Source organism: Onychomys torridus, chromosome 8 (assembly GCF_903995425.1).
Source record: "Onychomys torridus chromosome 8, mOncTor1.1, whole genome shotgun sequence".
NCBI lineage: Eukaryota > Metazoa > Chordata > Mammalia > Rodentia > Cricetidae > Onychomys > Onychomys torridus.
The window spans coordinates 44,673,469-44,691,835 of record NC_050450.1 but is presented as its reverse complement, the minus strand read 5'-3'; the positions used below and the strand labels follow the sequence as shown (position 1 = coordinate 44,691,835).

Sequence of the window (18,367 nt, the reverse complement as noted above, 5' to 3'; positions counted from 1 at the left end):
TCCTTGTTCAAATTAAAGACTAATTTGAGTCTTGTTCACAATGTGCCTTGAGTCATTGACCGTGTTTAAGTATTAATCTGTCTTCATCATGAGTGTAGTAATATTTTTCCACTTGGTTTTTCAAGTATGAGATGATAAAATTAAACAAATCAACTTACTACTTAACTTTAATATTAAACATTTTTAGTGGGATGCTAATGCTCTCTAATTCTGTGTTTGGTCCCTGGTGACTTTGGGAAGCATTAGTCATGACATATAATACAACCACAATATCATAGCTCTAAATTAGGCATCATTTGCAATGATGGAGGTAGGCATCAGGGTCTTATGGATCCTTATAGAAATATTATGCACTGAATCCTGTTATTGAAGAATCTGAATGTCCCTGGAAGTCCTATGTCACAGAGAAACCTATGGTTCACTATAAATAGAGGTGGAATTTTTCTCTCCTGATCTTCCCAGTCCCAAATAGACACACAAAAGCTTATATTAATTACAGAATGCTTGGCCAATAGCTCAGGCTTATTACTAACTAGCTCTTACATTTAAATTAACCCATTTCTATAAATCCATGTATTGCCATATGTTCTGTGGCTTTACTGGTTCTCTGGCATCTTGCTTCTTGGGCTGCTCACTCTCGTCTCCTGAAATTCCACCCTTCTTCATCCCACTCCTCAGTTTGGTTGTCCAGCCTAACTTCCTGCCTGGCTACTGGCCAATCAGCATTTTATTAAACCAATTTGTGTGATAAATCTTTACAGTGAACAAGAGGATTATTCTACAGCAGTTCACATACATTAAGTATTTATGAATCTATGTGGTTACAGAGTTAATAAACCCTGTCTTGAGACTGCTGTTATGGATACTTCAGGACTTTTGGAATGTCATTACTCTCTCTCTCTCTCTCTCTCTCTCTCTGTCTCTCTGCTCTGTGTCTCTGTCTCTCTGTCTCTGTCTCTGTCTCTGTCTCTGTCTCTCTCTGTCTCTCTCTCTCTCTCTCTCGTGTGTGTGTGTGTGTGTGTGTGTGTGTTCAAAATCATGTGTTTTCTTCTATCTCACTCCACTTTTTTTTGAGACAGGCCAAGTTGGCTAGCTCATCTGGCCAGTGAGCCCCAAGAATCTTCCTATGACTATCTCTTCTAAGGTGGCATGGTAGGCATGTTGCTACTCCTGGTATTTATATAGGTGCTGGGGAATTTAACTCATGTTGTCATGCTTCTACTGTGAGCAAGTTGATGACTGAACCATCTCCCTGGCTCCGGGTATCATTCTTTTGATCACAGAAGTACTTGGATGTAGATAAGGCTGAGACTTGTGAGGAAATTAGCATCTGAAGAAATTTTTACTGAATACAGTGTGAAGCCTTCACCCAGCAGACCTGAGACCCTGTTCTTGAAGCCAGCAACACACACAAAAATGAATATGTTCCAAACTATGAATTCAAAGTCACCATTCAGTTCCTAAACCTGTCTGTGTTTTCTTAGTCATTCTTACTTGAAAAAGTGATGTAACTTTCCTGACCACCCTCATGCCATACTGTCCCCAGTGGACATGGACTTACACTGTCACATGTCCTAAAGACAGCATCTTTGTGCTTCAGGCAGCCCCAGGGAATCACCATTTCTAGTATACAAATAATCAAATTCTCAGGGGTGATTATGCCTGGGGACCAAGAGAGCAGAGCCCCTATGATGCTGCGTTTGGCTTCTAGTTTGCTGGGGTCTAACTTACCACTTTTAAACATATTTATTTTATTTTCTGTGTATGTTGTGTACATGTGCCTTGGTAAATGTCTGTGCACTACATGCAAGCAGGAGCTCACAGAGGTCAGAAGAAGTCATCAGATCCCCTGTAACTGAAGTTATGAGTGGCTGTGAGCCACCATGTGGGTGCTAGGAATCTATCCTGGATCTTCTGCAAGAACAGTCTGTTGAGTCATCTTTCTAGCCCTTATCTCTGTATATTAGTTACTTCTCTTATTCCTGTGACAAAATGCCTGACAAACACAACTTAAGGGACAAAGAATTTATCTTGGCTCACAGTTCTAGGAAGTCATGGCAACAGGATCCTGAGAGAGAGAGAGAGAGAGAGAGAGAGAGAGAGAGAGAGAGAGATGAATGCCAGTCCTCAGCTCTTTTTCTTCTTTTATTCATCCTGGGGCCTCAGCCCATGCAATCAATGGTGCTGCCCCCATGAGGAGTGGATCTTCCAAACTCAGACTTTTCTTGAAACCCTTTCACAGAGTCACTGTGTGGTGTATTTCTATGGTGATTTTAAGTGTGGCCATACTGATTGATGATCATTACCCATTGCATTCTGTATTGGCTTCATGAGAGCCCTGTGCACAAGCCTTGGCTTAGTGTGGAACTCCAGAGCACAGGAGACTGTCCTTGAGTCCTCTGTGCTGTGTTCTGCTGGCCATGACAAAACACTAGTCTGAGTGGCTTATAAACAACAGACATTTATTTCTAACAGTTCCACAGATTGGTAAATCTTGAGATCAAGGACAACTAATTCCTTTTCTGGAAAACACCCTCTATCTGGCTTCAAGTAAAAGAGAGACCAGAGGTGGAGAGGCCCACCATGCTCCAACTTAGCATAACAAGGAACCACAGACCTCCTGACCCTGTGTAGTCTAGATTGTCTTCTGAAGACCCTCTCTTCCACTCCCATCCTGTTCATGCCTAGAGACATCCATGCAAATCTTAAGAGTAGGGGGAGGGGAAGAGGCACACGCTCACTCCGAACTTAACAACTCCAAAGTATGGCTTGCTATCTGGAAGACCTGAGGAAATAATTACAGGAACCACTTCAGTTTTTTTAGTCTCAAGGGTATAATAATGATAGATGCTTTGAGTAGTTATGAAGATGATGTGAAGTAAGACAAGGATTTCATAATGATGATCAGAGACCAGTATTCATAGACATTCCTGGAGTTGCCTTCTTAGATTATTTTGAACAGGTAGATTAATAAAAGAAAGGTTAGGAGCTGAAGTTATCATTTTATTTACTGTTTGATACAAGTTTGGCTTTAGATTGCATTACCAAATGAGATTGCCAACTTTGATAACTGTACACTGGCCTCCAGTGTGGCCTTGTTTGTGTAAAACTCCATTCACAGTACATGCCGGACACAGTGCTGACGTGTGGAGGGGAAGTGTCCTCTGAAGGCTTATGGATTGAAGATTTGGTTCCCAGAGTAGAGTTCCAAACTATAAATTTGGGAATGGGATTGATCATGAAGACTCTGCCCTAGTCCACAATTTGATGGGCTTTTGAGGAGGTATTGCAAATATGGAAACAGGGAATAGTGGGAAGAAGCCAGTCCCCAGGGATGTGCCTTTAAGGGTATATTTGTCAGCAGCTTCTCCCTAACACTGCCCCAGCACCGACTCCTCATTTTCTTCCTATGGAGCCTTCTGCTGGGATAGTCCTGATTTGTTGCAGACCTAGAGACAGTGGGCTATGGGCTGAAACTTCCAAACTAAAAGCTGTGGGCCAAGATGAACTGAATTCTTTAAGCTGATTGTCTTGGATATTCAATCACAGCAAAAGATGCTTCCCTAAAGAGTAAAGGAAGAGATGAGTAGAATGTTGGCATTTCTGTAGTGAAACTCATCAACTGAAAAGATCTCCCAGCTCTCCTGAGGATGAAGAGAAGAAAAGAGTGAGGATGGGTCAGGATGAGTTCCTGTCACTGGAAACCCCTGCCAGCTCTGTAAAAATACTCAAAGTAGCAAAAGGCATTACATGTTATCTATGCCTGATGTTGGAGATTTAAAAGGAGATTAAAGACTATGCTAGGTGTAATTAAAAGTCCACAGAGGACCCCCATACCCCACCCCATTGGCTTTATAGTGCTATTTGATGCTACTGCTCTTCAGGATTGAAAGTCAAATCATGCCATTGGGTGGGTGTTCTAGGTACAAGCTAATTTGTGCTCATGACAACTTTGTCAACTTGCTGATTCCTTCAGAAGTGAAAACCCTGACTTATGTGTCTTTATCCTTCCCACAGCACCTTGAAGAATCTCTTCCAATAATTATGACACAGACTGCTCATTTAGCTGTGCCTCTTACCACTTACCAGACACTTTGGTGCTAATGATTCCATTTGGGGATATCAGCAGTCGAGAGAGAGAGAGAGAGAGAGAGAGAGAGAGAGAGAGAGAGAGAGAGAGAGAGAGAGTCACCTCATTTCACATCCCAGTGTATTTAAACCTAGAACAGCTGTGTGACCCATCCAGCTCACAAAGCATGGTGCCAACATCTGATGATAAACTTGCAATGTAGGTCACTGAATGTTAATGCAACATGTTCTTTCCAGTAATGACTATCCTTAATTTTTTATCTAAATGCAATAGAACCACTTGATATATGTGTCACCATGAATTGCCTGTAAACTTCATAAAACAAGATAAACACTTGGAAGGGTCCAAAACTCTCAGTGTTTTTTTTTTGTTTTTGTTTTTTTTTTTGTTTTGTTTTTTTTGTTGTTGTTGTTTTTTATTGAATCTTTGTCCACATGTCATGGGGTGCAGAAAGAGGTGGAACCTGCAATTTGAAAAATGAAAGCATGTTTTATTTACTTATTATTTATTGGGAGGAAGGTGGCATTTGCTGCAGCTTCAGTATTGAGGTCAGAGGACAACTTGAGGGAGCTAGTTCTTTCCTTCCAACCTGTGAGTCTTGGGGATAGAACTCAGGTCCCTCAGATTGGTTGCAAGACCCTTTACCTGCTGAGCCATCTCCGTGGCCCTGTCTGAGGATTTCCTGATTGTTATAAAGGTAGCTGGTGTGTATGCAAGGTGAACTGGGCTCTATGTAGTTGCTCCTACAAGTGTCTCAAGAGAGAGGAAGACCACTAAGAAGACAGAAAAGCCTAGTGTGTCCTTGTAGTATATTTCTGATAGATAGTAGAGAGGAGTCAATGGGAATAATACTGCTGAGTGTTTGGGGGCATTTGGGGGCTGTGGTCACTTGCTGAGAGGAAGCCTTGAGTCTGGTCACAGGAAGTCTTCACAGTTCTCTAAACTGCTCTTTCTTAGCATATGAAAAATAAAATAGGTTGAGAAAAGTAATTAATTAGGTAATACCCCAGACTATGGTTTCACCAAACTATGATTCCATCTGTCTTTCATTCATTTTCCAAACTATTTTTTTTTTGGAGTATGTATTAACATTTTTCACCACTGTGACAGAATATCTAACAAAAGCAATGTGAGGAAGGAAGGATTTATTTCAGCTCACAATTGTTAAAAATGGTTGATACAATGCACGATAATTCAACAGCTTACCTGACTATGATGCACCGCATTTATTTATTTGGTGGGTTTTTTTTTTTTGTTTGTTTGTCTTTGAGTTTAATTGTTTTAATCATTATGTGTGAGGTGAATTCCTGTTTGGATTGACTCTCTTTGCTATTCCCTTTTTATGTTCCTTGTGTTTTTATGCAATGCTTTTCCTCGGGTTAACGGTATTTTTCACCCATATTTTCTTATATTTAGTGTGGCTTCCAGGCCTCCATTCCCTTTCTCCTCCCTGGTTGTTGTTCTGTGTAAGTTGGGGCTTTGTGATACACAGTTCCCACAGCCTCCTTCATTCCTTGTAACTTTCTGATATGTTGATTGCAGAATTCAGATGCTCTGTCTTTGAGCTCAACTTGACATTGTTCCTTCTACTGCTGCAAGCAGGATGCTGAAGCTTTTAGTTGATTTGTTTCCTCTAATCACAATATTTGCAGCCTCTAGGATTACCATTTTTGTTGTTTCTTTGTCAAATTTATTACTTTGTTTCTGGGTTGTTGCTCATTTAACTGTTCTTTGTTTGTATCCTGAAGTTCACTAAACTTTTTAAAGGGATTAGTCTTCATTTTTTTTCTTGTCATTTCATAAGACATCTTTCTCTCTGAATCTCTTCCGTCTTTCCTCTCTCTCCTCCCTCCTTCCTTATTTCCTTTTCTCTTCTTCCACCCTCCCTTCCAACTCTTCCCCTCCTTCTTTCCTCTTTCTCCCCCTCCCTCTTTCTTCTCTTTTATCTCTTCCTCCTTCCCTTCCTCCTTTGTCACTAGAATCACTCACCCGTTCAGATTCTAAGAATCACATTGGGGCTGTGGACTGCCTTGGGTATCAGACATTTTAGCATTATTAAGTCTGCCAGTCTGTGAAAACAGATGTTTCTGTGTATCTATGTCTTATTTAATTTGTTTTATAGTTAGCATTACAGAGGCTTTTCCTTCCTTAGTTAAGTTTCTTGTTTAGTATTTTATTCCTTTTGATGATGTTGAAAACAGGATCATTTAATTGAGTTCACTTTCAGATAGTTGTTAAGATATCAAAACACCACTGACTTTCATCTTTTAATTTACAGAACTTGTTTAAAACACTTAACAGATTTTGTGAAGCATTGTAAGGGTTTTTTTTTTATATGTATCTAATTACGTTATCTGAAAATGCAGGCAAATTTAACTCTTCTGTTTATTTGGATTCCATTCATTTCTTTTTCTTGCCTAATTGTTTTGGCTAGGGCCTCCAGCACTGTGAGGAGAAGGGGAGAGGAGAGGAGCTGCTCTTGGTGTGTTTCTGGTTAAGGAAAAACTTTTGCCTCCCCACTTCGCTTATGTTAGCCAGGAGATTTTCATATGTGACCTTTATTAGGTCAAAAAGACTTTCTTTTTTCTCTGGTTATTGGAAGTTTTTGTTTCAAAATAACATTTAATGTTATCAAATGTCATTCTCACTCATCAAAATGATTACACAATTTCACCCTCTATTCTGATAATATGCATCGTGTTGACTGATCTTCATGTTTGAACATTTCTCTTGTAGTGGTTGATCCCCCTTTATTATTGAGTGTGATCCTTTGAATGTATACTTTTAATTGCTAGAATCTTTTAAGTAGTTTTATTTCATAAGGAATATTGGCCTTTAATTTTATATTTTTATGGTGCTGAGAGTACAGGCCAGTGGTGGAGTGCTTTCCTAACATGTGAATGCTCTGGTTTTGACTCCTGGCATCATCTAAGCCTTTCATCTTCTGTTGTATCTTTGACTGGCTTTGCTCTCTGAATAGTGCTGGACTAAGATGAGTTTGGGAGGGATTGGTCTTCTCAGTTTTGGAAGACTTTACATCAGATTCCTTTAAAGTTTTGGGAGGCAACACAGGTCCTTTGCTATTGCTCTTGCCTGTCAAGCAGAACTGGACCTGATTGCTAAAGACACTCCACACTTTGGTTACAAGATATAGAGAAATCAAGGTGGGGTTTTTAATACTTGATAACCCTTTGCTGGAGTTATCATTTTGCCCACATTTTGTTCTCTGGACCTCAGTGAACAACTTATTGGAATTATTTCATGCCCTTTCAGGTAAACCATACATCCCTGTTTCATTAGCATATGGTTTGGGAGATCTTTTCCTATTCCTTTTTTTTTAAAAGATCTTCAGCCGATCCTTCATTTTCCCTGACTTTCTGTTTTGGTGTCTGTATAGCAGTCAAATCGATTGCTTCGTTTATTATTGGTGAAATTATTAAGGCCACTCTACATAGTTAAAAGGAAGTTATTTTGTGGGGTAACTTACAAATGAAGGGGTAGGTAGGTTATAGGATCTGGCAAAGGTATGGCGCAGTCCGGCAGTGTTTTCTGGAGAACTCTGTTCGGTCTACCTCCAGTGTCCAGGGTCCGGGCACCAAGAGATCCCTCTCATTTGGATCCTGGGTCTTCAGCGTCCTCTCTCAGCCCCATCTTGTAGGCGAGAACACTACCAAAGCCTCAGTGGGGATTAGAACTTCCAGGCCAAGGCTGGAATGGCTACCCACGACAGCTTATCCTTCACAGACTGGCCTCAGGAAGATCACATCAGTCATCCCAGCCCAGAGATGCTAGCAGTCTTCTCCAACCCTTTTCTCTCTCTGTGGAGTAGAAGGCAGCTGCAGAGTTTGTCTTCTTCTTCTGCACTGAGTTGGGGAAGGAAGCTATGACTACCAGACAAACCCAACCCACTCTCAGCTTCTCCTTCTGAGCCCATCATAGCTGTGAAGCTGGTGAGAAAGGTGGCAGTTCTCTTAGGACCCCTGCACATGAAATGCACAGATCAACACTTTCACTCCCAGGTAGAATTCAAAAGCTTAGACACCCCATTGCCTTGCTCTGAGTTGAATGCAAAAAGGTTCTCTGTCCTCCATGATCCTACAGGGCGTTACCTCCATTGTCCCCTTGGTCTATTAGATTGTTATAAAGCCACCAGAGCTCTAGGGGTAGTCAATAGAACTTAATATTCTTGGATCCTCCTTGGAAAATTTGGGACACTGGAGAATCAAACAACTAACTCCTTCACTCCCCCTACATGATGGCTCTTGTAGGTCTTCTTCCAACCTGCATGGTTCTGAGCCAATGGTCTCTGACAGAAGTAGCTCAAATTTCTCTTCTCATTTCCACAGGTCTCAAATTTCTCTCCTCATTTCCATGGGTCTGATTTGACATTTTCTTAGGGTGCAGGAGACCTTCAATTAATCCTGACTTCTCTCTCAGGAGGATATTGTTAATTAGTGTATTTATTGGAAAAGGGGATCTGTGGTTTCCTGCTCCATCATATTGCCATTGTAAAACTGGTCCTTTCCTGTCTGGTTTGGAGTGATTATAAATAAGAGGTTGTGAACATGTTTATCAGTTTTGTGTGTCTCTAAGATTTCTTTTCTGTCTGTCTTCTAATCTCAGGTGTGATCCCCAACAGTCTACTGGTGTGCTTCTGTCAGTTTTCCATCTGGAGCAGTTGAGTTATGGAAAAATCATCAAGAAATTCCTTTGAGGGTTTGTGAGATGGCTAAATATTTAAAAAACCTGGATGAGAGTTCCTCAGCTAGGCCCCAGGTGGAGCTCCAGGTGTCCAACGGCCGAGAAAGAGGAGGGACTGCAAGAGCGTGAATTGTTGAATCCAAGATTGCAAAAAGCACAGGGACAAATAGCAAATCGAAAGAAAGCACATGAATTATGAACCAATGGCTGTGGAGCCCCTAGCTAGATCAGGCCCTCTGGATAAGTGAGACAATTGAATAGCTTGATCTGTTTGGGAGGCACCCAGGCTGTGGGACCAGGACCTGTCCTTAGTGCATGAGCTGGCTGTTTGGAAACTTGGGCTTACACAGGGACACATGCTCAGCCTGGAAGGAGGGGACAGGACCTGCCTGTACTGAATCCACCAGGTTTAAATGAATCCCCAGGGGTGTCTTGGTCCTGGAGGACATGGGAATGGAGGGGAGGGGCTGGGGGGAAGATGCGGGTGGGGGCAGGAAGGGGGGGGAGGACAGGGGAACCCATGGCTGATGTATAAAATTAAAACACATTTTAAAAAAAAAACAACAACAACAAAAAAAAAACCTGTGGCCTGAAGTTGTGTTCCCAGCACCAATGTTGGGTGTCTCACAACAGGCTGCAATTCCAACCCCAAGGATCCATTGCCTCTAAAGGTACCTGCACTCATCCATGCACACCCTACCAGCAAATATATACATAATTATTTTATTTTTAATAATATTTTTATTTTTGAAATTAAAATTATATTTCTTATGTATTTATAATTATATTAACATTTTCTTTCTCCTCCTATTCCTTTTCCTTTCTCCAGCTCCTCCCATGTACCCCTTGATCTCTTTCAAATTCATGACTTTAATTATTCTTATTATATGTGTGTGTTTTTCTATATACTTATCTATACATGAATATGAATACAGCCTGATTAGTCCATATAATGTTACCTGTGTGTATCGGGTCTCAGAACTGATCACTTGGTATTGGAAGATCAATTGGGGTTCTTGCCTGGAGAAGACCATGTTTTCCACTCTCAGCATTCTCCAGTTGCCTGTGGCTCTTTGTCTAGGGTTGAGGCCTCATAAACTTTCTCTCCTCCATGTTAGCACATCCGTTGATGTTGACATCATTATCATCCCCCACCTTCATTGTTCTTATCTTGTTTAGACAGCCATGTTGGTGAGACTTCATGGGCATAGCTTCCTATACATTTCTATGATACACAATCCCAAAGCAAGGCAAACTTTCTATTTCTCTGGATCTTACAATCTTTCCTCTCCCTCCTCTGCTGTGATCCCTGAGCCTTAGGTGCAGGAGTTGATACACATCATTAAAAAAAAAAAATGTCTTTAAAAAGGAGAAACTTCTTTGAGGCCTTGGAAACCCTAAATCATGAAAAATACAGAAATGAAACATAATGGTGATGTTACATGAACAAAATAAGTAAAAAAGTTTGAACTATTTAGCTAGAGATAATAAGCTTCGAGTGAGGCCCAGCACCCAGCAGGAACCTGGGAAACACTCACAGTGAATACTTACCTTGAATTCATTTCAGTATATAAATATGCATTGTATGTGGACTGGGTGCTAGACACCAGCCCTTTGGTGACAGATAATCACAGAGATGAGCACAAAGCCTGGCAGAAGTGACTGGAGACAGTAGGAGACTACAGTTCAGTACAATGAGCATTTGTGTTCAGTACCTGATGAGATTGTCATGAAAGCATGCTCCTGGGGAATATCTGGCCCTTGAAGTGGGATGGGACTTCCAGGGGAGGCTTCTGGGAGGAGGTTTCCATCCACTCTCAATGATGGATGAGTTGACAGCAAAGAGCTGGTGGATTATGGGGCACAGACCATAGAGACTATTGGAGAAGCACATGCAATGACATGTGATTCCAAGGAAGTGCGAGGTCATGGGGACATGGAGCTTTTGAGTGCTGGAAATATGACACATGTTTGGCTACATGCCAGAAATGTGAATAGCGATTGTGTCATGCTAAGAATTTGACAGTGGGCATATATAGAATTGCTTATAGGTTGTCTTATACTGGGTTGTTTTTAAGAAAAAAAGCGAAACCACAAAAACATTGGGGAATATATGAGAACAGGGAAAGAGGATCAGAGAGATGGTCCAGCAGGTAAAGGTGACTGCCACCAAACCTGATGACCTGAGTTTGATCTCTAGGATCCACATGATGTAAGAAGAGAACTCACTCCCACAAGCTGTCCTCTGACCTCCACGCTTCTGCTGTGACAGGCATGCATGCGCACAGGGCTAGTACGTACGTGGTCATTAGGATAAAGGAAAGTGGCAATTTGAAAATACTTCTAACATTACTAAAATGTCAACCAAAAGTCTTCCACCTAGAGGAGACTCACTGAGTGCCAAAAAACAAAGAAAACAAACAACTAAAAATAACAACAACAAACCCAGCCTAGAGGTCTGATGAAGAATCCAGTCCATGATGTATTTGATGACTTTAGCTGCCAGGGCATCTGCAGAGGACCATAAAAGTCAGACGTGGTCTTCTGGTCAGCGGTGCCTCCTTGTTGACTCCCAGCATGCAGGAGTCTCCGAGGCAGCCTGCCCTCTGAGGGAACTCCTGATAGATGTCAGTCTCTCGTTTGCTTGTCATTTTTCTCCCTCTAAAGTGGCGTGCATAGATTTTTATGTGGCCTTATTTCACCCACGTAACTCTTTTGTTGCCATGGAAATCAGCTTCAGTTTTCTCCCATTCTAGCAATTGTGATTTTATAGTCTCCTTCCTTCACAGAGATAAGCTGCCTCCAATTTATTTCATGTGGATGCCGGAAGTTGACCTCGTTTGAGGCACATCCAACCTTTATCTCAAGACAATGCCTCTGTTACTTACTATAGCCAATGTCATTTTGATTTCTGTCTGTGAGATCAATTACCAATAACATTTCTTTCAGCTTGTGCATTCCTTTACTAGAGTTTGGCAATGGATTAGAGTTTGGTAAGCCTGTGAGGTTAAATTCTAGGTTGGCTCAGGGGCAAGAGAACTACTGAAGATGTAAGAAGCTAGCTTGGATCAGGCAGCTGAAAGTGTAGCGTTCTAGTCACAGCCTAGCAAGGGCTTTCTTGCCTTGGTTATATTATTTCTATTTAAGATTTATCGTTAATTGTATATATGTCTGACTCTGTGTGTGTCTGTGTGTAGGTATTTACACGATTATAGGTGTTGATGTAGTCCAGAAGAGGGTGTTGGATCTTCTAAAGCCAGAGTTGCAGGTAGTTCTGAGCTGCCCTGCACAGTGCTGGGAACTAAACCCAGGTCCTCTTCAAAAGCACGACATGTTTTTAACTGCTAAGCCATCTCTCAGGTCCACTACTTCTATTTAAATACCAGTTTCCCAATCTCTCCAATCAAGAGCTGGTCTTGATTTTAAAACATCTCCAAATGCAGTAGAATATTGAAATGACAAATTCATAAGAACTTGGTTAAAGTGGGGAAGAGTTATTTTCGCTTGAGTTTTTTTTTAATCATAACTATAAAAAGCTTGTGATTATAAAGGCTGTTGTTTCTGTCTGATAATCTGCTTGTCACGCTATCAATTTCAAATAAAGTGTGATTAGCTCAGTGTATTAGCTCAGTGTATTTGTTATTTTCTGATTTGTTACATGTATGTGTTTTATGTGGTCAGAACACCCATCTATTATCCCTGTATCTTCTATAAGTTTTAGGTTTTAGGACATATCAGCCCATCAGAATGCTGTTCTTTCATTGTCCTGGAACTTTCTTAAAAATTTTAATCAACAAAATATGGGTGTTAGGATTCTGTGTATGTGCAGCTCAGGGTCTTGTCTGGCGCCTTACATCAACAGCGGGCGATGATGTATCAGCCTTGAAAAGCTGGACGTGGACCCCCACCCTCCTTTTCTGTTTCCTCTCTGCTGTCTGTTCTGCCCTGCTTCCCCATCTCTGCCAGGCCTGGCTTCTCCCTCCTGTCCCCTTTCTTTCTAATAAAGCCCACTCTAACTCTGGTAACCATGGCCCATGACTCTTCAGATGACCAACCAGCGCCTTTCATCCTTTCATTGGTGCTGTGGATTCAGATCTCGGATAGGAAGTTCTCTTCACACCCAGCATCTGGAGCTGAGTGTTGTGGAAACTCTGTACCTAGGACCTGTGACCCTGTCCACTGCTGCTGCCGCCGCCGCCACCGCCACCGCCACCGCCACCACAGTACAGTCAGGACTGTGCTCACGACCTCCTTTGCCACCTCAGCAGCGGCTCCTGCCCCACCACTGCCAGGTCCTCCACCACACATGTGATTGCTGAGTCCTGCATCTGCAGCCTGACCTATATTCCTCACATGCCCAACCCCCTGGGGGTGGTCCTTGGGCAGCACTGGCAAGGACACATTTTCTCTCCTGACAAGGAGGTCAATGCTGTCAGACCACCAGGTAGTCCACATGCTGCATAAGCTCCCAGCCCTTACCCTTCCCTTGATGAAGTGGGGGGGGGGTAACTTGTGCTGATCCTTCTCCTTGCCTCAAGGATGCCTGGGATTGAAGTCTGATCCTGGTTTGTTATTTTAATTTTTTACTTTACTCTCTCGGCTGCATCCATGGGACAAAGGGATAGATACCATTAAAATTGGTGGATACCAGTAAATTTGGCCACATAACAGTTTTGTGGGAACTTCTGCCAGTGAAAGGGCAAAGAAAAAGAGATACTTTATCCCCAAGCTTTCTGCTAAAGTTCTGAACCCTTCTCTCTCCCCATTGCTGATGTTTTCTCTGCCACGTGCAACCACTTCTGTTTATCTGCTCTCCGACAGTGGATGGGCTTTAGCCCACCTCACCTTAACTCCTGAGTGACTGGGTGGGCTCTCTACTGTTGTGGGCTGCTTCTGCTGACTCTCACTTTAACTCACCTTAACTCCTCCCACTCATTCTTACGCTGTAGTGAGAGGCACAGATGGGTCTGGAAGAAGATCCAGGCAAGTAAGTTTACAATAGTCAGTATGGCTCTTGAGCCAGAGATCAGTTTATAGCCTGCCTCCTGGCAGGTCTCTCTCCTTGACATAGACATCTGGGAAGTAAAGCTCCTGACCCCACAGGTGAAAATGTCATCTGTGACATTCAAGGCATTTATCTCCAGAGAAGAGATAAAAAAAAAAAAAAACCCGAGGAAAAAATTGCCAAGTGCTGGCACACCCTGGCTCCAGAGAGCTGTTGGGTCCCTGTTTTACTAAGTGAGCCTTGTTCAAAGTGCCACCTAGAAAGACAACCAATGAGCTGACTGCCCCCAGGTACCAAGATGGCATGGGAACATCAAGCTAAGACCTCCAGCAGACCTAGGTTTGGCCACAAGCTCGTTTGCAGGGAACTCAGAACGCAGCATGGAAGTGATCTGTTTTTTCCTTCTGGACACCAGAGCCACTGTTCTGGTCTTGGGAGTTTTGGGATGTCACCTCTCCTCATTTCCCTATCGTTGGGGTAGGGAGGACAGGATTACCCACCTCACCAGACTTATTTGCACTTTCAGGGTTACTTAATGGGAAAAGATTTCCAGTGGAGCTTTCCATGTGCCTCACTGCAGACCCACCTGCCTGTGCTTCTCCTTGTGCACACATACAGGGCCCTGATCTTTGCCTTGTCCCTAATTCCAAAGAAATAAGTTCTCATGCACCACCAGCTTTTCTCTTCCCAGTTCCCTGTTCTAACTCACTGCTCAGCTAATGGTACAGGACCACCACAGAACTGGAGTCCAGAAATCATCAAGTAAAAAACTGTAACAGCTAAAAAGTATTTACACTCCCAGACCCAAAAGTGTCTGGGCTCTGCAAAACAGACTTTAATATAACCATCTATTACTGTTAAATGCTTTTAACAATTGATCACCTGTCTCCTGGATACCAAACTAGTAAAGGAAACAGTTGCCTTAAGTAATCTGTCTCTGATAAAGCTTAACTTTACCAATCTCTCTGTCTCTCTAATTAACACTAACCAATATAAGCAGAGTACTAAATACTACAAAGCTAAGACCTTTGGTCACTAATCTTCTCATGGCTACTTCTTAACATGTTCAAAAACTTTCCCAAGCTCCAGGAACCAACTTAAATCCATCTGGACAGGTTGGATCTACTTCAGGCCTTTCCTGTCTGATCAGCATCCTGTCAGACACAAAAGCAGCCAGGGTGCCAAGGCAAGAGGGATGGACCACTCCAGAGCAGCAGGACAGCCTTACCCACCATCCCAAGATGCCTATCTACCTCGAAAGACCCTCCCTTCCTATTCCCGCTAAGGGCCAACTGACACCCACCAAGTCAGCTGGAAGCCATTTTTTTTTCTGGGAGAAACGACGCCCCTATTCCTATTTACTTGCTTTTTTATAATAAGCAAAAGTCAGAAATGTTAGGATTCTGCACATGCGCAGCTTGGGGTTCTGTCTGGTGCCTTACATCAACAGGTGACTACGTCCCACCCTAAAAGCTGGACATGGACCCCCACGCTCTCTCTCTGCACCTCTCTTTCTGTTTCCTCTCTGCTCTGCTCCTGCCATCGTTCTGCCTTTCCAGGCCTGGTTTCTTTCTAATGAAGCTCTTTCTAACTCTGGTAGTCAGAGCTCATAACTTTTCTGCCGCTCCCGCCGACCCACCAGTGCCGTTTCCTCCTGTCAATGGAAACACAACACTCTGTAGGACACAAATCTGAACAGAGTAATTCATTAAGTAATTTAGTGGTAGTAATTATGGGATTATGTGAGAGATATTGATCATGCCAGACATGAGTTATAAAGTCCCAAATAGAAAAGAAGCTGTAGAAGATGAAGGCATAAGGGTATGGTCCTGCTGCACCCAGAGAGAGAGAGAACTTGGGGTCCATACTAGGTCATGATGAAGGACGCATTGAATACAGTGGCCTTCCCCAAATAATCACCTACTGACCTCAGTGAACTCAAAGATGGATGTAGTGGGGTCAAAAGGAGAATGCATAAGAGTGTGGGGCACAGAGAGTCTGAGGCCCAGTCTGGAAAAGTCTGCATGCCCTGGTCATGATCAATACAATGTGTAATTTGTACTATTCAGAAGGGATAAAGATATTTGTTCCATGGAGTTTTAAATGACGGCTAAGAGAAATCAGCTTGAGGTGGCTAGTGCTAAATAGTTGGGTATGTAATTAGACTATGAAGCGATGTCTCCTGAGACCTAGGACAGGGAGCCCATGAGGTTGGGGTTGGGGTAGGATGTGACCACCAAAGGCCCTTGCGTTGGAGTACTTTGTCTCTAGATAGTGGTGCTATTTTGGAAAACTTTGGAATACTTAGGAAGTGGAGCCTTGCTGAAGGAAGTGAGTCACTGGTGTGGGTGGGTCTTTAAATCCTCTAGCCTAGACCTACTTCCTATCTTCTCTGGACTCTCCCCCCCCACACACACACTTTTTTTTGTTAAAAGATTTATTTTATTGGGCTGGAGAGATCTCTCCATGGTTAAGAGTACATACCGTGCAGGGGCCATGCTAATCTTCTCTGTATCATTCCAATTTTAGTATATGTGCTGAACCTTGGGCTTACATAGGGACACTTTGCTCAGCCTAGAAGGAGGGGACTGGACCTGCCTGTACTGAATCCACCAGGTTGAACTGAATCCCCAGGGGAGTCTTGGCCCTGGAGGAGACAGGAATGGAGGGGAGGAGCTGGGAGGAAGGTGTGGGCGGGAGGGGGGAGGACAGGGGAACCCATGGCTGATGTGTAAAATTAAAACACAAATATAATAAATTAAAAAAGGAGAAAAAAAAGGAATACATACTGCTCTTGTAGAGGGCCCGACTTTGGTTACGAGCATCCATGTTGAGAAGTTCACAACCACCTGTAACTCTAGCTTCATAAGATCTCTGGCCTCCATGGACACTCATGTGTACATATGCACACATAGACATGCACACACACATACTTAAAAAAAAAACTTTAAAATAAAAATATGTTATACTGGGTGGTGGTGGCGCATGCCTTTAATCCCAGCACTTGGGAGGCAGAGGCAGGTGGATCTCTGTGAGTTCGAGGCCAGCCTGGTCTCCAAAGCAAGTTCCAGGAAAGGCAAAAAGCTACACAGAGAAACCCTGTCTCAAAATATATATATATATATGTTATGTATTTCTCTCTTGTTCTCTTTCTCTTTCTCTTTCTCTCTCTCTCTCTCTCTCTCTCTCTGTATGTATGTATGTATGTGTGTGTGTATGTATGTATGTATGTATGTATGTATGTATGTATGTATGTATGTATGTATTTTCAGATCCTGTAGGGTCCTGTGGAGGCCCAAGAGAATATTATATTTCTGGGAGGTGGAGTTATAGGTGAGGTCATTGTAAGGCATCTAAAACAGGTCTGAGAACTGAACTCAAGACCTTGGCAAGAGCAGCAAGTGCTCTTAACCACTGCCATCTCCCCAGGCCCCCAACCTTTTTGACAGGGATACAATAAGCCTTATGCTTATGTCACCAGGATAGACTGCATCCCTTATTAAACTAAAGCTGATCCTTGGTAAGTTAGTTGGTCACGGCAATAAGAAAATTAGCTAATACAATTGCAAATTCAAGAAATACGTGCAAGCAAGAAATTGTCAAGAGCTCAAAGCATTTCCTCTCTGGGCCTCTTCTAGTGTCTAGGCTTCTCTGCCTGGCTCATTCATTCTTCTCAGTGACGGGCTTGTTTTGTTAGAGTCCCCAGTGAATAATCATAAATTCTTTGTGCACAGTTTATAACTCCCCTAGTAGGGTTTAAAACATGCAGCTTTCAAGTTCCCACCGACACAGGAGAGAATGACATTAGGTTGGTCAGATCAGTGATAGTCAAATGTTTAGTACCACAGTGTGGTCAGGATCCTAGAAGCCTCTGATTCAGTGGGTTAAGTGGGAGCATGTGGGAAGTTGTAGCAGTTTTTCGCACTGGGGAATTTCATTGCAATGATAAGGGTAGCTAAGCAACCTTTGAAAGATAATGGGCTGTCATTTTAGATCATTTGTACTGTGAATGAAGTACATGGAGTAAATATATTGCTAATATCAATAAGTGCAAGAAGTAAAGAAGGAAGATGCAAAGGAAACCCTCTAGATGCCTCTCTTTCCTCCCCATTCACACAATCTTTTAGTCATTCTTTATTCACTCGAGTATTCAGAGATACATAATGTATGTAAGGCTTTATGCTGGGCACAAAAAAAATGATGTTGAAGCCGGGCAGTAGGGGTGCACGTCTTTAATCCCAGCACTTGGGAGGCAGAGCCAGGTGGATCTCTGTGAGTTCGAAGCCAACCTGGGCTACCAAGTGAGTTCCAGGAAAGGTGCAAAGCTACACAGGGAAACCCTGTCTCAAAAAACCAAAAAAAAAAAAAAAAGAAAGAAAGAAAAAAAGAAAAAAAGAAAAGAAAATGATATTGGGCAGGCATACACACTTCTGCTTCTGTGACACCATGATAGTGGAAGTATTTTCTACAAATATTTAGAGAAATAATACAGACTATCCACCTTCAGCTGAATTTGTTCTTCCACCAGATGAAGTTTGGTTACAACCCAGCTATATTCATTTATTGACACA

General features: G+C 42.5%; 1 non-coding gene across 1 annotated transcript; it reads right to left on the bottom strand.

Moving 5' to 3' along the window:
- Positions 1-16,227: 16,227 nt before the first annotated feature.
- Positions 16,228-16,339, bottom strand: LOC118590484. Its single transcript, XR_004945782.1, has one exon. It is a non-coding gene; the product is annotated as a U6 spliceosomal RNA (small nuclear RNA).
- Between the last annotated feature and the right edge of the window lie 2,028 nt (positions 16,340-18,367).